Here is a 26,642-nt window from a genome sequence, read left to right as displayed (position 1 = left end):
TAATGGTTCAGGCAGGAAATTGGAGTAGGAATTATAGCTTCTTACCCTTATATCTACCACTGATTCACTAAATAACCTTGGGCAAATTACTTAAGCTGCCAGGTCAAATTTTCTAAGTGCACGTCTTCTTTTTTTATGCCCAGAGCTCATATTAACAGAAAAGGAAGCTCTGGAGATATAGAAAAAGGAAATGATATAATATAGAGTAGAGGAAAAAGCCTTTGGCATGAAAGAGATTAAGTGGCTTATCCAAAGTTTCACAGTTAGTATGTGGACTACAGGAGATTCAAATTCAAGTATGTGACTCATTGGCTCTCAAGCACCAACCTTTTAATATCAGTTGTAAAATAGCTACCCTGATTTTGATTACGATAGTACAAGCACAGGATTTGCCTGGCAAATTACAGATGTCTAATAAATGTAATTCTTTTCAGTCTTGTCTCCAATATGGAATGCTTTTGATATTTACTCTAAAAACAGCATATAGATTTATGTGCCCATTTAATCTAGACCCTAATCTCGTAATTCTAGTATTTATTATTCCTCATCTAGGCATTGACTTAAAAGTTGTTCTCAGTGTCTCCACTGTTTTCCAAATTTATTTCAACCTTCATATTTATTAAAGCCTATAGAAGATATTTAAGACCACTGGAAAGGTGAGAGAACACACACAAAACACGGAGGGCTATGCAGAGCTCTTTAAACATGAACATTTAACAGCCATGTAGTAGAAGAGCCTGGAATGAAAATGAAATATCCTTGTTTCTGCCTCCTATCTTCTTTCTGACCAAATTCTTTAAGTTAACACAATACACTGATTTTACTTCTTATTTATTATCTGAATCTATCTACAAATTTCCATCCAAACTGACACTTCTCTAATTCAGACTTAAATTACTCCTTACAAAATATTTACTAGTCTCCTTGTCTCCTCCTCAAATTTATTCTCCACATCATCTTTACGGTATGTTTCTGTGATCTTTTTACCATCAGTATTAATCTAGTATATTCATCTCAAATAAGTCTGTACTTCTAATTTGCTGACCACACATATCATCCATACAATATGCTCATACCATCTCTTCTCCTGGAATGGCCACAATTTTCTGTTTCTAGTATTCACCCTCTAGGACTTGATGTGAATTTCACCTCCATTAAGCTGTTATGCTTTGATCATACCCATTATTGGTGTTCCCCTTCTGTGTTCCCACAGTGCACTGTATATATCACTACAATTATATTTATTCCAATATTTTCTAATAATCAGTTTTCATCTTTTTTTTTTTTACCAAATTTTGTTCTCTACAGATGGTGCTATATATAACTCGTTCAAATTTCAAAGAAAAAAATCACACTAGATGGAGTTAAGCAGACAAAGAAAACTTTATTCAAGACTATTGCAATAATAGGGGCCAAGACTATTGCAACAGAGAGAGAGAGTGAACTCAACTCCAGCATAAGGAAAGGTGGGAGGTGTTTTAAGCACTGGACGATATTAGGAAAGCTGTTGTCATGTGATTACGCTTTTTTTTTTCCTAATTGGCATTGGTGCTTATAAGAGTTAGGCTCTTACTCTCTCACAGAGACTATGAGAAAGGGGTGCTGTCTTCCTCGATGTTTACATTTCAAATGGATGGCTGCAGGATCCTTGAACATACTGTTTCTGGGTCATAAAACTGGCAAGAGGCTAGGAGAAGATTTACATCTCAAAAGAACAAAGAAAGAATTTACAATTGCAAGTTTTCTAAAGTAAATACTCTAAGAAAAGGCAGGTTAAAGGCCTATAGTCAGGAAAAAATCTGTCTAAAGTTCAGTCACGCTGAGGAGAATGTTAAGGCTAATGAGATCAATATTTATAATCTCAGTTCTGAAACATGTTAAACACTCTAGAAATTTTACTTTGCTATGATGTTCTACGCAGCCTAATAGGGCATTCTAGCGCAAGCATTCTTTAGAAGTCTTATTATTATTTTTGCTTGCTCATACATATACCGAGCATTAAATGCTGGGCATAAGTTTCTTCTTTGCTTTAGTTTCTTTGTTTGGGTCCTGATGAGTTTCGCCTTCTTTATTTTTCCTTCACTTCCTCTTTGCTTCCTTCTTTGTAGGCCTTGGCTCCTAACTGCTGTCACTTCTAGCTTATGCCAGAGAGGTCCAGTAATATCTTATATCTGAGTGTCAAACTTGTTCTTGCCTCTATCCTGGGAAGTCAGGAGCAATTCTTACTTTATACTAAACAGAGAAAAAAAAAGACACTCTCATGCTAATTTTGATTACCACTCAGGACCTTATATTATGTTATATTATATTATATTAATCACACACACAGGTATAAGCACATACATATATAGATACACATACTCATGCACACACTTACCTTATGTGTTAAAGGGGTAAAGTTGGAATCTGTGAGTTTAAAGATAGATTAATAGAAACTTGTTAAGTGAAATGCAAAGGGAAAAGAATGAAGAAAAAGCCAGAATGCAACATCTACAAAGTGTGAGAAAATTTCAAAGGTAATCACATGTGTAATTGGAATACTATAGTAAAAGAAAGAAAAAAAGAATGGAAAAGAAGAAGTATTGAAGTAATTGAGCCAAGAACTTTCCAAAATTAGTGAAAGACACCAAAGCACACATCTGGGAAACTTAGGGAATGCCCAGCAGAACATTACCAACAAAAATACACCTAAGCATATCATATTCAAATTGCAGAAAAACAGACAATTCCTGAAAGAAGAAGGAAGATAAGTTAAGTATGGGTTGAACTTTACCTATAGGGGAACAAGGATAATTACAATGAACTTGAAACTGTGAATTAGAAACTGTGTAGACAAGTAGAGAATGGAATACATTTTAAGTATTTGAATTTTTAAAGTGCAACATGACATCCTATAGCCAACAAAATTACCCTTTGAAAGGGAGAAATAAAGACTTTCTCAAACAAAAACTGAGGTAAGTTATTGTCACCAGTCTTGCCCTACGAGGAATGTTGAAAAAAGCTCTTCAGTGAGAAAGAAAATGATGTCAGTCAGAAACTTGGATCTACATAAAGAATGAAGAGCATTCGTTCCATGAAGAGGGAAAAAAGAGTTTTGAGAATCTTTTCCCCTCAAAATATCTTATATGAATTACTGTAAATGATGCTTCCCAGTCGTGAACTGGAAATAGTTTTACTTCTTACTACAGGGAAATAGTAGTTTTACTTCTTACTACAGAGAAAGCTAAAACTGCAGCACGCACCTGTTTCTTCAAAGGCCATTGTACCTGTTCACAATGAGCATTTGTGTTATTTGCAGGAATTGCCCTAACCTAGTGCTATAAGCATGGATCCTGCCGCTGGGATGTTTATGATTTAAGACGGAGATGGAAAGATATGAGATGTGAATAAGGTCAATGAAATCTACTCCCTAACGAAATCTATACACAAGGCAGAATTTCTAATATGCAAATACAGAAGATAGCAGTGTATGAAAGAGTTGTTAGAAAACAAAGTCCAAAAAATAATGCTTGTAATCGGGTAGAGAGCTTTAAAGGAATTGAGATTCTCTATATCAATTTCACAACTGAAGTCATAAAACAAGAGTGCTGGGTAAGTGACAGATGAACAACAGGCAAGAGCTATGGTTATCACAAACTGGTTTATAAATCTGCTGTGATTCTTCCTTCTTCCTCAGTTTACATACATAGAAAATTCTGGTAGCACAACATATTCCTGATTTAGATTAGTCCTCTTATATTTATGAAAAGATTGGCAGAGAAGGATAACTAATATTGAACTCTAATTTTGTGTCTTACATCACAGAGGTATTCTCTAGCTGCCAACTTCAGCTCAGGTCATGATCTCATGGTTGGTGAATTCAAGCTTCCACATCCGTCTTTCTGCTGTCAGCAGGGAGTATGCTTTAGATTCTGTTGCCCTCTCTTTCTGCCCCTCCCCTATTCACACTCTTCCTCTCTCTCTCTCTCTGGAAAATGAATACACATTAAAAAAAATTAAACATGATTATTTCCAGCTGAGTATAGACAAATGCTCAGCTGTTGAATATTTTTCTGAATCTCTTACAGCTTGAAGTATGTCGTTAAAAATTAGCAGAAAGAAAAAGTAAAGGTAAAAATATGTTTTAAATTCATTATCGATTATTACTATTTATTAAAATAGGCAAAGCCTTCATAAGCCTAACGATAGGGAAAAAAATGAAGGAAAACAGATAACATTAGAAACGAGAAAGTAGAGGTAAGCCAAAATAAAAGAAAATCCAAGAATAATAAGAGAAAATACCATACAGATCTAACCAAAACTAATGGAAAATCTAAAAATACAAAAAAAAAATATCTAAGCATGAATTACCAAAATTTCCTTTAAGAGAAATAGAAAAGCATGATATTTCAATATTCCGAGAAACATGATAAGGTGATTAAAGTTAAAAAACATCACAAACATGTTTACAGTTGAATCTGATCTGCACTTTTCAGAACATATTTCAGTTCTCTAAATTATTGAAGATATTTGAGAAGATGGAAGTTTTCCCAATTCAATATATGAAGCCAGAATAACATGTGATTCTATCAGTTGAGGATAAAAAGGCATTAAATAAAATTCAAATGTCAATTCTAATAAGAGCTCTTAAAAAATAAGAACAGATGCTAAACTATTTAAATGTAATAGACTATTTAACAAAATTGAACAGCAATCATTGTTTTAAAAAGAGAAGCACTAAGTAACTTATTAAAGCAATAATGTCCTTTATCCTCATTGTCATTTGTTACGTTATGGAAATAATACAAGTAAAGAAAGGAAATAACTAGAGAAAATAATGGAAAAGAAGAGATAAACTGATCTTCTTCTGCAGATGATATAATTTTATATATTAAAAGTCCCAAAATAATGCTTTTAAAATACTATATTTAGTAATACGATTCTCCGTCAGCATGTGGATCTAATACTTACTCTCCATCACAGCAATAGGCACCTAACTATATGAGAGAAAAAGTTTCACTGAAAAGCAAAGCAAAAAATATGTGTTTCTCACATAGGAATGACCTTATAGCAAAGCATAATTCTTATATGAAGAAAGCTATAATATTTTTGAATACCTTAAAATATGATCTTAGCCAATGGGAGACATAATATTTGGTATTACCCTTTATTAAAAGTGCAAAAAAATAATTGTAGTAAAATAAATTTATAAACTTCATACAATTCTGTTTGTTGGATTTGGAAAGTTAACCTGAAAATTTTATTTTGTTTTATTTTATTTTATTTATTTATTTTTAAAGTGTATTTATTTATTTTGAGAGAGAAAGAACAAAAGTACATGAGCTGGGGAGGGGCAGAGAGAGAGGGGGAGAGAGAGAATCTTAAGTGGGCTCCGTCTGACATGGGACTTGATCTCAAGACGGTGAGATCATGACCTGAGCTGAAATCAAAAGTCGTGTGCTCAACCAACTGAGCCACCCAGGCACCCCATAACTTGGAAATTTTTAAATACACACAAAATTCTAATAGAATCATATGGAAATTAAGAACTATAAGGTGAAACTTCCCTTACAGAAACCAGATAGTGGAATAAAACAGAGAAACAAAATAGATCATTATTATTTTCAAAATGATACATGAGGCATTCATTTATAATTTCAATTCAGTATGAAATATTTAATATAAGACACCAGACAGTTTAAAACTTACATGAAAATAGAGTTGGAAGTACATTTTATATCATATCTAAATATAAATTCTAGTTTAGGTTTAAATTTGGATAGTATTAGTTGTCTTGGTGTTATATCTACTACATAGTGTATATTGAGGAAAGAAATATGCAAAGTTACTGAATAACATGATATTATTTTTACAAACAGTGACTAGACCTCTCTCCCCGTCCTATTGTATGAGTAAGTGTGTCGGGGGGAAGTTTGGGGGGGTTGTGGATGTGGGTGTTTGATTTTATATAAATATATTTTTGGAGAATGAGGAAGCAAAGAAAAAGAAAAGTAACACAAAGTGTGCCTTCCATTAAAATAAATGGCTTATAAATAATCACATTCATACATGAATATAAAACACACATGTTTAAGTATGTTTTCAATATAATTTAAGGAAAGTATGGACATTTTTGTTTTGTATAATCAACATCTCTTAACTCTTTGAAATTATGTGTTATTCTGTATTTTTAAAATGTATTGCTTATTTATTTATTTAAATTCTGTATTCTTGATCTCTCTTCTTTTTTTTATTTTTTAATTTATTTTTTAATATTTATTTATGTTTGAGACAGAGATAGAGCTTGAGCGGGGGAGGGGCAGAGAGAGAAGGAGACACAGAATCTGAAGCAGGCTCCAGGCTCCAAGTTGTCAGCACAGAGCCCGATGTGGGGCTTGAATCCATGAACCAAGAGATCATGACCTGAGCTGAAGTTGGACACCCAACTGAATGAGCCACCCAGGCACCCCCGATCTTTTTATAGTGGTGCTTCCTCTACTATGTGTGGTCTTCCTTTGACAGTGGTCTGTTCCTTATAGATTCAGTTCACTGACTCTGAGCTTATTTCCCCTTGGAGTTAGGAGTTAGCATATCTGATAATGTGTGTCTAAAGAAGGCCGAAGTCTAGTCCATGCTTTTGTCCTTCTTAGTGAATAATAATAAGAAGGGAGGGATGAATCTTCGCAAGAAGAGACACAGGCTTCCCAGAACTATGATGACATATCCTGGTGAACTGTTTCTCCACCAACAACCTTTCTTTAAGGTTGATTCTTTTTTAATTTTTTTTTAAATGTTTATTTTTTTAATGTTTATTTATTTGAGAGGGAAAGACACAGAGTGTGAGCATGGGAGGGGCAGAGAGGGAGACACACACACAGAATCCCAAGTAGGCTCCAGGCTCTGGGCTGTCAGCACAGAGCCTGATGTGGGGCCCAAACTCACAAACTTGGAGATCATGACCTGAGCTGAAGTCAGACACTTAACCGACTGAACCACCCAGGCATCCCCAGGGTTGATTCTTAACTTCTTAGAAAGAACCATAATGGAAGGAAAATAACTACTAGAATGTAATCCACCAGCTCTGATGGGTTGATGGAGTGGATGTCCAAATCAGCTCTTCAACGTTCTTCTCCTTTCACCATTTTCTTAGCCCAGCAAAATTTAGAGTTGTTGTGGTATCATCCCAGAGTGCACCTGGCAGTCTACAAAGCTGATGCTGTTTGACGTTTCCAAGTGACCATGGGAGCAGATAATGACCCATGTAGACCAATGAGAATGTGAGACAAAGATAGAGTTAAAATCTTTTCTTCAACTCATTTCTCACTGCTGGGATTCATTCCAAACAAATGCAAAAACTAGTTCTTGAAAGCCAGGAGTACCCCAGGAGTTGGCCACTGTTTGTTTGTTTCTTTTATACTTCTCTTGAATTACATTTTCTCACTTTTGTGTTAGGTTTTCTAAGATTAATTTTGCTTTTCTGAAATTTCTGATCATGAACATCCAATATTTCATAGTCAACACTAAGAGTTTTCAATAATGGTATAATTTTGAAATGTAGAAACTGTCTGCATCATTTTCTTCAAAAAATGTTGAGCATAGCAAAGTCCTCGTTCAATTTTAATTATGGATGTGTGTGTTTGAGTGCAGAATGTTATTTTGATGTTTTGCACAATAGCGCAACAGTAACCACAGGTTGTAATTTGAGAAGGCTTTTGTTTTTACTTTTCTTGGGTTTTGCATTTCTGGCATTTTCTGTTTTCTTGTCCCATGCTGATGCACTTCATTGTAGCTAGCTGGAGCTTTTTACTCTGAACTGCCCAATTGTTGTACTTCCTGCTGATATTACTCTATTGTTAGAAATCTAACATTAGCCTTACAAACCACTGGAGTACTGGCCTTTCGCTACATTGTCTGTAGGAATGCCAGGTGCCCATGTACTCGGCATTAATGTGTGATATAGTCCATTAGCCTTAAGTCTTTATGAGATCCTCTGAGGTTGGCTGAATCTTCCAGGCAGACTTTAAATAAAACAAATTTATTGACTTAGTGTAGAACTTTATTGCCTGAATCATTTTTGGGCTGCCCTTGAACATTTTTATTTGTTAATGCATTTATTCATTTTTACTCTTTACATGCTGTTGATTTCAGAATATTTTATTGTCTGTGAATATTACATTTGGTTTTGTAGTGTTCTCACTTATAAAACTCCTGTATTAAATTAGACTTATACACACTAAATGTTGTGTTTATCATATTCTTTTAATGCCAAACTACATAAATACAGGAAGTTATAGAAAATTTGACCATCAGCACAAAAAAAGTGAAATACGAATCTAGTAATTATATTATTTAGCTAGAGACCTGTAAATTTAAGATGAAATACATGGGGAGAAAAGGTGAAAATTATAAATTGGTACATCACATTATATTGATTTAATTTCATTAATTAATTTATTTGTTTATTTATTTATCTATTTATTTATTTTGAGGAGGGGAAGGGCAGAGAGAGAGGGAAAGAGAGAATCCCAAGCAGGCTCCACACTGTCAGTACAGAGCCTGCTGTGGAGCTCAAACTTATTAACCATGAAACTATGATCTGAGCCAAAATCAAGAGTCAGTTACTTAACCAACTGAGCTTCTCAGGCACCCCTTGATTTCATAATATTTACCTAATCATTTGAAGAAGGTGGTGGAATTTTTCTTTGGTAACATGATTTTCCAAGCTCTTTTTAAAAAACTTTACATCTATGGGTTTCTAAAAACTTCTTATTTTCTAAAATTTCATTCCCCCTGATGTAGCCATGTGTGCAAATGTAGAGTTTTATGTCATGTGTCATGTATTTTCTATGCTCGCATAGGTAAATTCTATTCTATGTAGATGGCGACTTCTGAAAATTTATATACAAACTTTCTTCTAGGATAATGGCTGCTGCCTAAATTACCATCCAAAACCTAGATCATCAAAAAGAGAAAATAAAACCAAAATTCAGCATAGTTCTACAGCAAAATTCAGAGACAGAGGGCGTTGCAAAGTATTTGTATACAGGTAGGAAAGCATTCTGCATCATCAGATCCATTTCTGGGAGCCCATGACTAATCAGGTGGAGACTGAACAGGAGAAAAAACATTCATGAGGACCCTAAGCATGTGAACACAAATAAAATCACATTCATAATGAGAGTCCGTCTTGCCTGGGAAAATACTGGGACCAGGTCCGAGATAAGGTACATTTGAACACTGGATACTAGAGAGTTGAATAGAAAGAGTTAAGAAGTTGCTAGTTTAGAGGGGGCAATCTTGGGAAAGACCACTACCAGAGGAGAGGGAGTGACCTGTAGGGGTGAAACATTTGTGGTTAACTGGCAGGGTGAAAAAAAATGAGTAAAAGCAATAGAAACTAATGGCGTTATAGAATCAACGGATATTCACAAAATCAGAAAAGTAAAAAAAAAAAATTTTCATTAAATTAATTAATTTAATTAATTAATTAATTTTCATTAATTAATTTTCATTAAAAAAATGAAAATAAGGCAATTGTACCATGCTATGCCAAGAAACAAAGTCGCTTTCATAACATATCAAGTCAACCACCGAGAACTATTAGTGTTGCCTATATAGAAAACTTCTTATTATTAGAGTTTCAAAAACGAACAGAGAACAGCTAACAAAATCTCAACAAAGTTTTAGAAGAAGAAAAAAGAAAACAACAATAAATTTCCGTGGTAAAATCTGTCCCTTAATACACACACACACACACACACACACACACACACACAAAGCAAACATGAAGCAAACAAGAATTGTTGAAACATATTTTCAAAGAATTGTCTGTAGAAATAAGTGCTAATAAACTGCATCTGAATGTAAACATAGGAGATCAGAAACGACAAATTGGGGGCACCTGGGTGGCTCAGTCCGTTAGGTGTCTGACTTCAGCTCAGGTCATGATCTCGCGGTTCATGGGTTCGAACCCCACATGGGGCTCTGTGCTGACAGCTCAGAGCCTGGAGTCTGCTTCAGATTCTGTGTCTCCCTCTCTCTCTCTCTCCCCTCCCCCGTTCACACTCTGTCTCTGTCTCTCTCAAAAATAAATAAACATTAAAAAAATTGAGAAACAGAAATGACAAAATAAGGAAGCTGTCAAATGAGGCCTGATGGAATTCTATAAAAATACAAAAATTAAAAAAAAATCAATAAAAATACAAGTAAAAATCACTTGAAGGAATGGTTAAATCTGAGAGAATATTTGATAAAAACATTAAAATGCATTATGAAAACATAGTAAAGCACAATAAAGTGAACACTGACAAGCATGCGTTGACAAATAGAAATCAAAATGAAAATAAAATAAAATAAAAAATAGACAAAAAGATGATGACAAGAAGTGTGATGGAGGTAAAAGGCAGACCAAGAAGACAGACCAACATTCACATAATTAAATTTTCTGAAGACTAAGATAAATGAAACACAACTAGCCTTCACATAAAAGAGAACATGAATCTATACATTGACACTAACTATTTGCATGTGGGTGAATTGATTCAAGGTCCTCAATGTCTAGGCATACCCAAGTGAAATAATAGACTTTAATATTAAAAGAAAAAAATCCTCTGAATTTCCATCAAAAAAGTAACCTACCTGAAAGAGAATTTAGCTGTAACCAGAATCCTTGACAGGAACAGAGAAGGAAGGGTAATTTGAACAACATTTGCAAGAAGTTCCAGGAAAGAAAATGCAAGTCAGGCATTTATATACAAACAAGGTATCAAGGCAATAAAAAAAAAAAAATGTTAAAGCGGGAAAAAAAATGTAGGGACTTCTGTACTCATGAGGTCTTCCTGATGAATGCAGAAGAGAATAGCCTACAATAGCAAAGGAACTACTTGCAAGATATGATAAAAGGATGATAGGTAGCTGTGGATATATTTAAACATAGATCTAAGAATAAAAGTAAGGGGACAGCAGACAAAATGTTATATTAAATATTATATGTTCTGACCATGTATACACTGAAGAAAGATTAGAGAAGAAAGGAAAGCAAACGAGGGAAAATAACTCCATTGACTAGTTCATAGTTGAAAAAAAAAATTAAAGCTGCCAAAAAAAGTAGTAGAGACCTACACACACACACACACACACACACACACACACACACACACAAAGGCCATTGGGTAGTATAAAAGGAATAAAAATGAGATTATTAAGAAAGTCTAAAAAAAACAACAAAAAAAAGCATGGGCAAATGTATATTTGTACAAGGTAGAATTCCTCATGAAGAGCTGTGCATAACAAATAAGGACACTTAAATAGGAAAGGCTTCAACTCTCAATGAGTACAAAATAATTTTGGGTATCACATTTCCAGTAACCCAAAAAGCAACTAGTTAAAGCAGAAACTACAAGAAAGGGAAGAAGGAATAGACTGAAATGCACTAATATTAGGAGCCTTTAACGTATCATAAGTCAAAGACAAGTCAAACAGGCAAAATATAGATAAGAATACTACAACTCAAATTAAATGGATATACAGTAAAACTGTGGGTTGTGAGCACACTTTGTTCCAGAAACATGCTTATAATACAAAGCACTCATATATCAAAGCCAATTTCGAGAATCATTGGCTCAGTGATCATGTGACATTGGCATCCCATACTACTCATATTGTAAGACATTGCTCGTTTATCAAGTTAGAATTTATTAGTAATGTTTCTCATCTTGTGAAACAATAGCAGAACAAGTTGCTTGCAATGCAAGGTTTTCTGTATAGCAAACTTTTCAGGTGATAATAGAGAATATATTTCTGAAGCTCACATTGAGAATTCTAGAAAATTGACCATGTATTAAGTGAAAAAAAAAAGAAAAGAAAAGACTTCAACAAGTTCTAAAATATAGATACATCACAAATAGTATTTTTTGGTCACAATACAAAAAACTAGAAATTAATGTTACATCAAAAGAAAAAAAAGTCCTTCTTCATAAAGATTTAAAAATTCTGAAGTAGCTCATTGGTGAAAGAGAAATACAAACCCAACTAACAGTATTATATGAAAATTAATTATTAAAACACTTGGTATCAAAATCTGTAAGTTAAAACTGAAGGAATGAGTACAATTGTGTTATCTTTATAAACACATGTCAATAAAACAAAACAAGGAAAAACTGAAAAAAATTCTCAAAGAAATAAGTAGGAAAACATTGTAAACTTAAGCAAAATGAGGGAAAGGATATAGATAAAAGCAGAAATTAATACAGGAAGAAAAAAAAGCAGTAGCTAAATATATACATATACGTTCATATATGTAACATATATGCACATATACTAAACATATATATATATGTGGGTGTTGAAAAGATAGGCTGAAAAAATCAACATAATGCAAACCACTAATATTTAACAGCAAAAATAATAAATTACAAATATTTACAGAATCAACCAATGAAAGAAGGAAAACCATTTAAACAGAGTATATCAATATCTTTTGCATAACTGCAAATTAACTTAAAATCTAGATGAATGTCTTGGAAACATAACAGTAACAAAAATTGGCAGCAATTTTGAGAAATAATTTTTAGCTATTTAGAAATAGAAATGGTTTAAACAGGCAAATTTCTGTAGAAGAGAAAAAAGAAAACAGAAAGTTTAATTTGTTTTATTTCAGCAGGTAAACATTTATACCTACATTGGATAGAGACAACATAAAAGGAAACTACAGGCTGACCTCACTTATAAATATAGATGTAAAACTTCTAAATATTACCAAATAACACTCAAATAGCCTATTAAAATGGTATATCATGCCCATAAATCTGGAATGTATTCCAGACTTTTAATTCGTGCATGGTTCAACATTAGTAAATATATTAATGTAATTAGCATAATAGCTCTATGAGGAAAAATCATATTCTCTCAAAGAAACAGAAAAGACCTGTGTTTAACATTATTATTAGTACACACATGTACATCATGCATATCCAGAAAGATAAAAAGAACAGTAACAGCTGATGACTCTAAAGGGATGAGTACTTGAGTGATTATATTTAACAGTCTGTCAACATTTCTGTAAGTTGGAAATGTTAAAGAAATGGAGGAGAAAAATCATGAAACACTTTCCAAAATCTGCTTTAATTCAATGTGAACCATCTTTAAAATAGCAAAGGCATTGACCTACTTTTTTTTTTTTTTTTTTTTAATCAGAGTTCTGGAGAAAATTTCTAGGAAACAAACTTTTCTTACATGTCAGTGAAAAATTCACAGAATCAAGACCACTAAGAAGTACTTTTGCTGAAACATTGTCGAAGTGTGTCAATCTCTGAAAATTTGGGGTGGCTCCAGATTATCTCAACGAGTTATACTAAGCACAATGACTTACCCTACTGACAAATCCAGCTAACGAGCTTGAGTAAACTTTTATTTATTTATTTTTTTTACAGCATTTCTTACAACCACATTATGTAACACTAAGTAGCACACATTCTCAGAGCAGGTTATGATGCTCCAAATGTGGTTGTGATTAAGGGTATTTTTTTATAACCAAAATTTTTTTACAAAATTAAATGGTAAACTAATAAAAATGGTTAAAACATGAGACAGAATTAAACAGAATTCTGTTTAGGTCAACCATGACCTGTTATACCTAATAATTCAGTATGTTATATCATAAAAAATAATTCTTGGTATGTTAAGTTATATTTTATAAATTTTGTCCTTGACTTTTCATATAAGTTTATAGAATTCAAATTTCTAAAATAAGTAATGGAGGTCACAGACACTGAAATAATATCAGAGCAACATTCTCCTAGTTTATGAATATATTTTTCTTTTGTCCGTCACTACCTTTTCCATGATTGTTTATGTTCTCTCCCTTATTATAACTCTTTAAAAAATTTTTTTCCCAATGTTTATTTATTTTTTGAGACAGAGAGAGACAGCGAGCGGGGAGGTGCAGAGAGAGAGGGAGACACAGAATCTGAAACAGGCTCAAGGCTCTGAGCTTTCAGCACAGAACCCCATGTGGTGCTCTAACCCACCAACCCTGAGATAATGGCCTGAGCCGAAGTTGAACACTTAATCGACTGAGCCACCCAGGAGCCCCTCCTATTATAACTCTTTTGTCACTTTTATTTTCTATATGACCCACCAAGCTTTCATCAATAAATACTCATTAATATGCAGAGCAAATGGGAAAAGAGGTGATTTATTCTTACTTTTATTTCACAAAGTTAAAAAAATACATTGTTTAGTGAAATTAAAAGGGTATTGGGAGTTTGATGATACAAAATCCTGAGGACAGTTGATTAAATAAAATCTCAATTTAAACTCCTTTCCTCCTATACTTACTTATGAGAATGAGGAGAGAAATTGGTCAATCTCTTGTTTGAAATCATTTGCCATATGACAAACCAAGATTTAAGAAGTATCCTTTCGACCACATGTTTTTAAGATAGCATAGTCCTACTTTCTTGAGAGTATTTAAAAGTTCCTTTCTCTCCTTTGATTCTTCAGGTTTAAATGGAAAGAAGACCACTGAGTGGGAGGTTTGGGATGGAGCTGCTAGGTCTGGCTCTAAAATGAAATAACTGTTATTTGGGACTAAGTCATTTCATTTCTCTTTCCGTGCTTATATCTGACAGAATCTGAAGAAGTAGACAATGGATGAGACTGTATGTATGTGAAAGTTTAGAACTTCAGTAAAAAAGATTTCAGTGACTTCCAAGGAATTTAATCTCAATTTAAGGTTAATTATTTAAACAATCTCTTAAGAGGCTGTGTTAAATATCTATATAAGATTTGTTAAAAGATTTTTGTTTATTTTTACATATATTTTGTAGTGTATTCATATGCTAACATTACAAATAGTCTTTAAAAAGAACTATAAAAAGGTGTTAGGAATGAAAGAAGTTATTTATGATTATATCTGTTAATAAAAGGTGAAGTTTACAATGAATAATCACTTGCATTGCTAAAATAAATGATGCAAAATATATATTTTTATTTTAATGCAATTATTGAGCTATGAAATTTAGTGGGCTCATTACCTTATAGCTTTATTTTATTGGAACGATAAAAATAAAAATAAATCCATACATTTTTGGTTTAGAAATTACTGAAATGAAACTTTCTGCCATTTAATTACATCTTTCAAAGGACTATAATCTCTTAATTGCCATGAGCTTCTCTTTTATCCTAGTAATTGGCATTCATGCACATTGCATTCATATTAAATTTTTCATGTCAGAAAGTAAGGTTGACTGCTGAATTAGAGGCTTTCCAAAAGTAAAGCTTCTGCTCTTTTAGTTTATGATATATAAATCACATTGAATATCCCACAAATATCACCCTTTGATGGGGTTAATCTATATGTTAATGGTTTCGCTATTTTCTGTGATGTTGGCCTTTTCATTTATTTAATACATTGTATTTGTGCAGTTTATATTGTTTAAAAAGAAAATTTGCAAGTTAGTGAAAGGGACTGCATACTCTTTGATGACAGGGAAATTACATTCTGTAAAACTTGTGTTTAAATGCTATTAATATATTTAAATTAGGTTAAAAAGCTCCTTGAAAGAGGGTTTGTCTGTAACGGAAGAACTTCTTGTGGAAAATTGCAAATAGATCACAACAGGGGCATGAGAAGGGTAAGTACTTTGTATGAAACTAGTGCATAGGAACCTTATAGAGTCTGTTGTATTTTAACAATCAAAAAAGACAAGCTCAGAGATTTAGGTGATATGTCTAGCTAGCTAATCATACTGTAAATACAATTCTATATCCAAAATACTAAAGCTTCAGGGATTTTCCAAAATCTCTTCACAGCTGGACAGATACAGAGGAGGTATATAAGAAATAAGGTGGCAAAGATGTGGCTGGGCCATTAGGAAGAACGCCCCTTTCTGGAGCTTGTAATGTAAAAAAGGCACAGATAATAAGAAAATGAAGCATAAGAAAATGAACTGAGTCAAAGAGACTTTTCAGTAATCTAGTCATTGGAACTCAAGGTAGGTCTTTATTTTAGAAATAAATGACATAGACTATAAAATAGCATACCCAAGTTTAATTTACTCTTCATTTCTAGGTATACTCTCTTGGTCAAGATACTCTTAAACTTTTTATGTCTAACTTTCCTCATCTATCAATGGAATGAATATGACCATGTAGTAAGTTTTTGGTGTATGTGAAGATTAAGTGAGATGATGCATATCCAGTGTTCAACATGCTTACTGGGACAATGAATGTCAGTCAATATTGTCATTATTAAAACAATGCTGAGGGCATCTACAAGCTTAACATGATGCTAAGTGTATCAGGTACTGATATTGGCACCTAAAGTTTTCTTCTCTATGCTCACAATTGACCAGATTAAAACAAAAGTCATGTGTTTATTTCTGAAAATTAAATGCACATAACAGGAAATATTTTATTGCTTTGGCCTTAACAAAATTTGGAGTAAATGTGTAGCTAATTGATTCCACATAGAGGTATAGTGATTATATACTTCCGATTCTCTGAAATAATTCAAAAAATATTTTTAAAGATTTATTTCTGAGAGAAAGAGAAAGAGAGAGAGAAGAGAGAGAGAGAGAAAGAGCAGGGGAGGGGCAGAAAGGTAGGGGGACAGACATCTGAAGAGGGCTCGCACTGACAGCAGAGAGCCTGATGTGGGGTTCAAACCCACAAACCTTAACCACAAGATCATGACCTGAGCTAAGTCAGACGCTTCACTGACTGAACCACCCAGGTGCCCCTCAAAATTGCTTTCTGTACTGTGAGATTTCATTTACATTTCTTTAAAAAGTATTTTTTAATATTATATAATTAGCTATATTTTCCTAGTAAGTTAAAACATATCAACCAATGCTAAATCTAATTTAACTTTGTTTTTCTCTCCTTCTCTTAAAGAATGTCCATCGTCACCCAGATGGACTGCTTCCTTCAGCATTTTTGCTAAGCATTTACATTTCATATGTGTCTTAGGCTGGGGCCAGTGTTTCTCTACATAAAAGGTGTCATACTAATTGAATCATTCTGCTAATTTTTCACTTAATAATATATTTCAGGAATATTTCTTTGTACATAGAGATTTGCATCTTTTAATAGTTCTCTAAAATTCTTAACTCACAACACTTCTTTGGTGTGCAGACTAAACGCAATATGCCTTTCTGATTCTCAAATTGCCCAATTCAGTTAAACATTGGTCCTAGACAAAAATATAAAAATTTCTTTTAAACAGAGTTAATTTGCGTTTTATAAATTCAGTTGTTCAGATATCCTTCCCACTTCTTGAGTAGCTCTTGAAAAGCACATCTGGGGTATCTCGTGACAAAACTAAAACAATTTATAACAAACAAGTTTGTCATCCTTTATGCAAAAGAAATCAATCCATGGATTGTAAGAACAAAGTGCCCTCACAAGCCGTGGAGCGCTCTGCCTGAGAGACTTGGGGCAACAGCAAGTTTCACAGAATGTAAGAAAAGATAGTGCAGAAACAGAATGTGATTGGCTAGGAGGTCAAAGAGGTCTTGATGAGACGAGGAGGTCCTATTGTCTAATACAAGCTAGCTAAAAGTCAGTTGAAGGGTTGTGGCTGGGGTTGGGTTTCCTTGACAGTGAGGCCTTTTCCATAAGATTTAGATTTGTAGGCGAGCTGAGCCACTGGGACAGCCTCCATCTGGCGGGTCCTGACGTACATATTAACCTTAACAGGAAGTGAGGAGCTTGAGGAAGAGGATGCGACTTGTGAAGTCGAGATAAGGGAGAATTATGGCTTCTGAGCATAACTTTCCATCCCTCCTTTGGTCACTAGAGCAGTGCTGCTTGTCTCCCTGGGTATTTTTAGCTTCAGAGACACTTACAAATGAAATCCAAAAAAGAGATCACTTTTCATTTTTCCTTCTTACTTTAGAGCCTATCAACACGCTAGAGATATCTGTGTCCCTCTTCAATGCACCCCTGAGTTTTCTCTCCCTCTCTTTTCTAAGTTTGTCTCTTGCAGCTCTAGAAGTACCTTGATGGGTCCATTTTCTCTCAATTCAATGTCCAAAATGCAACAGATTGTGGGTGACCCAAAAGAGCAAACCCTAAGGCCTTTTCTCTCACGGACCTTCTGCAGAGACAAGTGACTATGTGGTCACTTAGATACATGATTCAACACAATGACACTTCAGATAAATGAGGGGTAGATGGTACATTGGTGGAGAATTCTCAAAAAAAAAAAAAAAAAAAACCCTCATTCCTCTCTTTTTCTTCCTCTTTATACTAAAGCCCTGGGAGAAAAAGTTTGTTCTTAGTTTTTTCACCATTTTACTTTTCTGCGTCTCTCATTGCCTTTTTCTCACATTTTTATTAACCAGAAAGGAATAGCTAATCCATTACTTGCCCCAAGTTATATCACTAATAGTGCCTTAAAGTGACTTAGGTGACATATATGGAGTGAGTTTCTTCTCCACACTACAGGAGCACTCTCATCTGGGTTTTTAAAACCCTTAACTCAATAAGGAGAGAGAGGGAGAGAAAAAAAAAAAGAGTTTGGATTTTATTCTCCCCCAAATTCTCTTCCTGGTAGATAATCTTATTCTTGCATTTCAGAAACTGTTACTATTTTTATGGTCGTTGCTTACATTATTTTTAACACTTTTTTTTTTGATGTTTGTTTATTTTTGAGAGAGCAGGAGCTGGAGAGGAGCAGAGAGAGAGAGGGAGACACAGAATCGAAAGCAGGCTCCAGGCTCTGAGCTGTCAGCACAGAGCCAACTCGGGGCAGGAACTCACAAACAATGAGAACATGACCCGAGCCAAAGTCTGACACTTAACTGACTGAGACACCCAGAGGCCCCTATTTTTAACATTTTTTAGTGAGATAGAAGCTTTGGGTGAACTAAAGTAAAGAGGGTCAGAAAACAAAAAAAAGAATAACACAGCTTTTTAAAATATTACCCATTCCCTTAATACTAAAAGTATTGGTGATTTCCACTTCTCTTCATTGAAACAAATTTAGAATAAATATATATGTATTAAATAGATATATGTTATTTATTATTACATATTATACAATATATAATAACATATAATTTATTATATAACAATATAATAATATTATATAATTTATTATATAACAATATAATATTATATAATTTATTATATAATAATAAAATAATTATTATGTAATGTATTATATAGTATTGCATATTATATATTATTTATCAAATAAATAAATATATAGGCACACATGATCGTTTCTTTAAGGTTGATAATGAGGAATGGATTTTCGGGAACTGGGTGCCTTTTGAATTTTTATTTCTACAGATAAATCTCCTTCCAAAGTGGCTCTACTAATCTATAGTCCAACCAGCAAAGTCAAACAGTATCATTTTCCTCATACCTTCACCAACACTTGACACTAGCAAACTTAAAGAAAAAAATCCATTTTATTATCATCGTGTTTATGTCATTGATAAACTTTTTGCTTTATATTATTTAGAATGGTTTTGATATATGTAGCAAGCATTAACTCTACTCAGTTAAACAATAGTAAACGTATCACATATTGTAAAGTTTCAAAAATAAGGTGGCTCCAAACACGGTGTGACCAAGGCTCCAAGTCCATTTCTCTGCATTTCCTCCAGTTCTGCTTTGCTCCCTGTGTTTGCTTTGTCCTCAGGCAAGATTTCATTCTGGTCATTTAATGGCAACAACAATTTCAGTTCTTGCATCCAGATGCAACAGTGTCCAGAGGCATAAAAGAAGGCATTTCTCCCTCATGTACTTGTTAAGAGCAAAAGAAGAAAAAAATCTTAGAAGTAGTTCCCTGCCCCCAATAAATATTGGCCATAATAGTGCAGTGCCTGAACCAGTCAGTGGCAGGAATTACGCTACACAGATGATAAATGAAAGGGCGGGCCTACGCAGGCCGAATCCATCTTGTTCTGTGTCCTTCACCTTGACCACACCTCCTCCCCTTGAGTAACCCCCCCCCACCTGCCTAACAGGACTGGGACCCTTCCCCAGCCAATCGGCTGAGGCCATAGCCATTACCTCACCAACTGCCCCTAGGCCCCAATAAAACCTTTGTCCTTTTGAAACTCTCTCCCCGGTATCTCACCTCTGCGTCGGTGCAGGTAGGGGATTGAGCTCGAGCTAGCTCGAATAAAGGCTCTTTTGCTTTTACATTGGACTCGGCTCCCTGGCGGTATTTGGGGATCACGAATTCTGGGCATAACAATAAAGTCGGTTTCTACCCAAGAAGAACAAGTCCTTTTGGCTGAGGAAGAAGTTAGCCTTTCTTGAGGTGACTGAGCATACGGAAGAGAGTGGAAGTTGGGTAATGAGAAATACTGTTAGGGCAAAATTCCAGTGATACTGGGGTGAAAACTATTTAGGTAGACAGCAGTTTCTGCTACGTTTTTGTAAGAAGCAAGGGGAAATTACCCTTCCCTTCTAAAGATACCCCAAATGGCAAATAAAATGTATTCAAATAGGAAAATATGTTATAAAATTGTAATAAATATATAAAGAAAATGAAACACGCACGAGGATGGAACCCATGGAATTTCCTGACAGAAACTCAATTCATAAAATATTAGTGTATTTTTAAAATCTAAAGTTATACCATTGCTAGTATATTTTATGAATATATATAGATTCCTACAGATTATTAATTTTAATGTTTTAAAATATGAACAGAGATGAATATTAAGATATATCTTCTCCACAAATGCATGACTTAGAAAAATATTACTTCAATATGACAGGAAAATTAGCACAACACTGTAGAGACCAATGTCTGGACACTGGTAACAAAATGACTCGTTCAGTAAGGCTAATCCTGTTCTGTTTATCATTGGAACTATTTTGAAAGCAGAAAAAATATCAGAGCTCACATTTTAGAAGCAGAGACTGTAAATAAACATTCAAGTAAATATATAATGACCTGAATGGTGGTAAGTACTAAGAAGAGGGGAAAAAGCAAAGAGAAGGGCTTAGGGTGTATCAGATTGTGTTATTATTTTCAATGTGGTGGTTGATTAAATCCTTCTTTAGAAGGTGATATCTGATCAAAAACCTGTAGGAACTAAAGAAGGAAGGCATGCGCATATCAGGGCATTTTGCATTTCAAGTGGAGACAAGTGCAAAAAATTAGAAAAAACTCAAGTGACATTTTCTAGATAAAATAAAAAAAAAATGAATGCCACAACTGTTCACTTTGCAGATGTTATTTTTACTTTTTCTTAAAATTTTTATAGTCAAGACCTAGTTGTAGAAGCAAGACATAACATATAAAAATTTCACTACCTATGGAAACTTTTAGCTATATTCTTACTCTATTTCACAAAGGATATTATACCCAAAGGAAAAATAATGGCTGGATACATATTTTTATTAAACAAGGTTTCTTTCTATATTAAATTCACCACGTCTAGCACTTCTTAGGCACATCTTCAGGCTTGCTACAAAAGGTACCATTTTTCAGTGACAGGTTATGAACATTCCAATAAAGAGACTTGGATACATATGTGTCAGGGCTTGTAAAACATTCTGTAAGGAAAAGACGTAGGATGTCTGTCATAACTGAGCCACTAGAAACAGAGATTCTGCAATGGACAGAGATAATTATCCAAGTTCTAGTATAATACCTGTAGTGTGCTCCTCATAGACTCAGTTTCCTTTGAATTATTCAGAAGGTTGATTCAGAAAAATAATGCATATAATGCTTTTAAAATATGACATATGCTTAATCTATGGTTGCTATTTTTATTGTGGTATCTATTTTTCTTTTTTCTTTCCTTCTTCCCTCCTTCCCTCCCTCCCTCCCTCCCTCCCTCCCTCCCTTCCTTCCTTCCTTCTTTTTTTTTTTTTTTTTTTTATTTTGAGAGAGAGAGAGAATGTGAGCAGGGGAGGGGCAGATGGAAAGGGAGAAAGACAACCTTAAGCAGTCTCCCTGCCCAGTGCAGATACCGATGAAGGGCTCATTCTCATGAATGTGAGATCATGACCTAAATAGAAATCAAGAGTCAGACCGTTAACCAACTGAACCACCTAGCCACCCCATATCTATTTTTCTGTTCCATAATCAACAGGAATTTTTGAGATTAGTAAGCTGTTTCCCCTATTCTCGTAAAGGCTTCAATTCTTATGCAATGGAAGGTGTTGAATGTGTACCGGTTTTTGGGAAATGCATATCGGTGTGTTTGTGTGTGTGTGTGTGTGTGTGTGTGTGTGTGTGTGTGTGTGTGACTATGTCTGTGTCTGTTTACAGATATATAAAAGCTATTCTGGTAGAGATCTCATAATAAAACATCTGAGTCAATTTTTTGATGTTTACTGACAGCTTTAAAGCTTCAACCATCCCCCTTTCCTTTGCCCCACGGCAAATAAGCTGAGAAGAAAGCATGGATGCCCTCTCCTTTGACCCAGATGGGAAGTTTAAATCACAAAGCCCATTCCCATGCCTGGCAACACTCAACCTAGCCTGCATTCTAACCATTACAAAAACTAAAAATTTCAACTGGTCTCCTTTCCCTGCTCTCTTAAGCCATCTTTTTGACCAGGTTGGGAGTCACCCTGCTCTCCTCAGAAAGCCTAATGAGCATCACTGCAACCAAACGTTGGGTGGGACCCATCGTATTTGTGCAGAGTGGCCAAAACACATCTCTTTTCGTTTCTTACTTGTTCCTGTTACGTATTTTGTTACTTACATTGTATTCAAATTATTTTTCTTGAAAGATACAAGGACCCTCATAGCTATAGCCACATTGAGATTTTGCTTCCTGCTGAACAGTATTTACATGTTACTGAGCTGCATCCTGGGTTGCCACCAACTCTTCACCACTATGAAGGCAATTGAGGTAAATATTTTTATGTTTCTTCTCATCAACCTATGTGATCGTTCTCTGGGATATATACCCAGGTCTGGTATCACAATTGCATACCCTTTGTGTATTTTTATATCTTTGTTCCTTCATTTGCAAGAATTATTTGTATATGTTAAATATTGAGCACTAATTGAACATTTCACAAGTATCTCCTCCCAGACAATTATCTCCCTGTTAAACTGTCTCTGCTTATCTTTTGTGCAAAGGCAATTTTAATGTAATGTAAAAAACAAAACAAAACAAAACAAAACCCACAACTTCCTTACATTTATGCTACAGGGCTCCTGTGTAAGAAGTACTTTCCCGGATTACTTAACTAGGAATAATATTCTCAACATCTTGTCCTCCATTTAGAGTCCATATTTTTATTTAGTGTAAAATAAAAATCTGGTTTTATTTTTTTCTCCAAATAGTGTTCCAGTTTTCCCAAGATCATATATGAAACGTATATCTTTTCTTTTATCTTGTATAGGTACTACATAAACATAGATTATCTCTTATTTCCCCATTCTGAACCATTGCTTTGTATTCTGTGGCTTCTTATTGTGTGATAATATGCAATAGAGTGAGCCCCCATCATGTTTTTCCTTTTTTCAAACATAAATTATTTAACGATCTTGATTTTCCAAAATAAAAATTTGATTTGGGCTGCATTTAGGTACTGGTTTAGTTTGTGAAGCAATTATCAGCCACTTAATCCATTGGTAAGTTAGGTATATTTTACTTATTTAGGTAGTTTTAAAAGATTACTATGGTATATTTATGTTGATAATAGTTATAAAAATTTTCTGACAGTGTTGAGCATTTCAGTTATTTCCTAAGATATTAGTAACTTTATTACTATTTTGGGTTATATAAGAATATTATATTCTTTTTAATTTTTTTTTAATGTTTATTTTCGAGAGAGAGACACAGAGCATGAGCAGGGGAGGGGCAGAGAGAGAGGAAGACACAGAATCCGAAGCAGGCTCTAGGCTCTGAGCAGTCATCACGGAGCCTGATGCAGGGCTCCAACTGAGACCATGACCTGAGCCGAAGTTGGGTGCTTAACCAACTAAGCCACTCAGGCGACCCTAGGAATATTATATCATATTATATTATATTATATAGCACAGTAAAAGTCCATGGTTATGTACCTTATTCAGATCTAAGACATTAGATGAATGACTTTGTTTGTACCCCTGTCAATCCACATTAAAAAAAAAAAGTGAGATAAAAATAATTATAGTTATTGTTTTTTTTGACAGAAGCAAGGGAACATGGAAGAGATGGATGGAACTGTCCTTAGAGAAATGTTAGTATTGGCAACTCCAGGGTTGTACAGTGTGTCCCTGAGTCATTATTTTCCTCCTGCTCAATTTTCCTGGATTTAGATCAGAATATAGGTAATATCCAAGCAGATATTCTTTCAGTTGCTGTTCTTTTTCGGAAGACACTGAATACCACAACACCAAGAGTCATCTTTATCCTGTTGATAGCAGGGTGGGCAACTGCCCATTGGTGATGTCAAGCCCTTTAGATCAAGGCCACAGAATTCTTCCTGCTTAGAGTGGTCAGAGCATTTTATTAACTGGTAATAAGGCAATACTGAATTACATGTAATTTATATTTTGTGCCCTGTTGACCATGCCCTGGCAGGTCTTATTGCGTTTTCTGAATGTTTTCACTGGTGCAGAAAAATTCCTGTTACATTTGACCAAATATTCCCATAATCCCTTGACTATTTAAAAACATGTTGATTTTGTTACATTTTTCAGTGATGATCAAATCACCTTCAAATAATGGAAGCTTCATCTATTTCCTTTCAACCCTTTTTTTTTTCTATTAATTTAGCGCACTGGTAAGTATTTTTTTTTAAATCATAACAAATTCAAACATCCATGCGTTTTCCTGACATTAAAGTGAATATGTCTAAAGTTTATTCATTACCTAGGATTTTCCTGAATATTTGGGGAATGTAGCCATTTCAAACTATAAATACCCCTTTCTCTTCTATTTTTTTTAAATACACAGTTTTGAATATTATAAAATTCCTCTCTATATTTGTACCTTAACATTTTGACTATAAATTCATCTCTTGTGAGACAGGTTCTTATGTGCCATATCCCTAAAGTTTGATCAACCATAAATTAAGTATCTAAATATCAAAGTCTAATAATATTTTATTCATAGTAATCAAACTAAGAGATAAACAGTGCAGGAGTTTCAATATGAAAATCAGTAGATGTATTTTTAGCTGCCTTAAGTATAACAAGTAAACTCAAACTGTATTGGGACATGTATTTGCACATTTCATTTTGGCTAAGCTCATAAGAAATTGTTCTAAAAGTAAAGACAATAGTGCACTCTTTTTTTAATATGTATTTATTTTTGAGAGACAGAGACAGAGTGCAAACGGGGAGGGGCAGAGAGAGAGGGATAGAGATCTGAAGCAGGCTCCAGTCTCTAAGCTGTCAACATGTATCCTGATGTGGGGCTGAAACTCACAAACCATGAGTTCATGACCTGAACGGAAGACAGATGCCTAACCCGGAACCACCTAGGTGCCCTGATAATAGTGCAATTTTTTGTGTAAAGTTAAAATCAAAATTAAAACTGTTGAAAATTACTTTTTGTTTTTTTACCACCTCTTGTGATTGTGACTAGTTGAATATATACAATTCAGTAAAATCACACGATAAAGAACATGTCTTTTGTCTTAAAAATTCCGTGTAATTGTAAATGTTCTTTTAAATGTACTTTCAAATGGCCTAACAAGGTTTCTTATGATGTCAATTGAAAATGCTCTTGTCAATGTTGATTTCTGAAGTTCACAAAAATAGATTTTGAATGCTCTTGCAAATATCCTTGTGATTTGGATTTAGTGATCAGGAGAATGAAAATGTTAGGATTTCATTTTACTAGATTTTATCCTATATAGTTATAAGTCCTACTGTGAAACAAACCTGGTAATTTATGATACAAAGAATTTACCTGTGTGTGTATGTGTGTGTGTGTGTGTGTGTGTGTGTGTGTGTGCGTGTGCTTAGAATTAAAATCTCTTTGGAAAGAAATGATTGCATAATAAATAAAATTCAAAATAATATAATCATGTACAATAAATGTAAGATGAAACTAAAGAAGAAAAATATCAAGATAGATTTAAGAAAGAGTTAGGGGTTGGGCTGAATACTCAAAGATGTGAAAAATTAGAGAAGTAGATGAAACGCTGAAGTAATTGTAGATAATTTTTGTGCTTTCATACTGCATTAATCTAAGAATATCTTAAAGTCTTATTAAGTCTCTTTAATAATTTTTATTACACTAACAAGGTATTTTAACTGTTACTGTCTTAGTGGACAGAGACCATTTCTCTCTTCTTTCTCTTTTTCTTCTCAAGTGGACGATCTATAAATTATCCATTTATTACATTCTTAAATGAATCATATCAAAGATTTAATAACTTCTTGGTTTCATAATCTTCCTCATGTGATCTTTCTTGATATTCAAATGTAATAGGAGCATAACAAAACAAAATGTTAACAACTGTTAACAACTCTCCCTGCATTAAGCTGTATTAACATAAGCCCTTTATCCTGATTATACCAGATATCTTTCCTAGTGGACTTGTGTTGGCTTCCTTGGCCTCCTTGATTTAATTTTCAGATATATAAGACATTAAACGTTGGCTAATATAGCAATAACAGTGGAAACATCAGTACACCTGGTCATTGCCTTCAGATCGTGTATCTCTACTGAGAAGAATGTAAAACAACTATGGAAGGAGCGTGGTCCAAACTTTTACAAAGTCTTAGTGGA

At 34.1% G+C, this 26,642-nt stretch overlaps 1 long non-coding RNA gene across 1 annotated transcript; it reads left to right on the top strand.

Moving 5' to 3' along the window:
* The first annotated feature begins 20,056 nt into the window (after window positions 1-20,056).
* LOC122216999 lies at window positions 20,057-24,243 on the top strand. Its single transcript, XR_006201238.1, has 3 exons — window positions 20,057-20,090; window positions 22,696-22,817; window positions 24,092-24,243. It is a non-coding gene; the product is annotated as an uncharacterized LOC122216999 (long non-coding RNA).
* The last annotated feature ends 2,399 nt before the right edge of the window (window positions 24,244-26,642 follow it).

This window comes from Panthera leo, chromosome B1 (assembly GCF_018350215.1).
Source record: "Panthera leo isolate Ple1 chromosome B1, P.leo_Ple1_pat1.1, whole genome shotgun sequence".
Taxonomy (NCBI): Eukaryota; Metazoa; Chordata; class Mammalia; order Carnivora; family Felidae; genus Panthera; species Panthera leo.
This window is presented reverse-complemented; position numbering and strand designations above follow the sequence as displayed.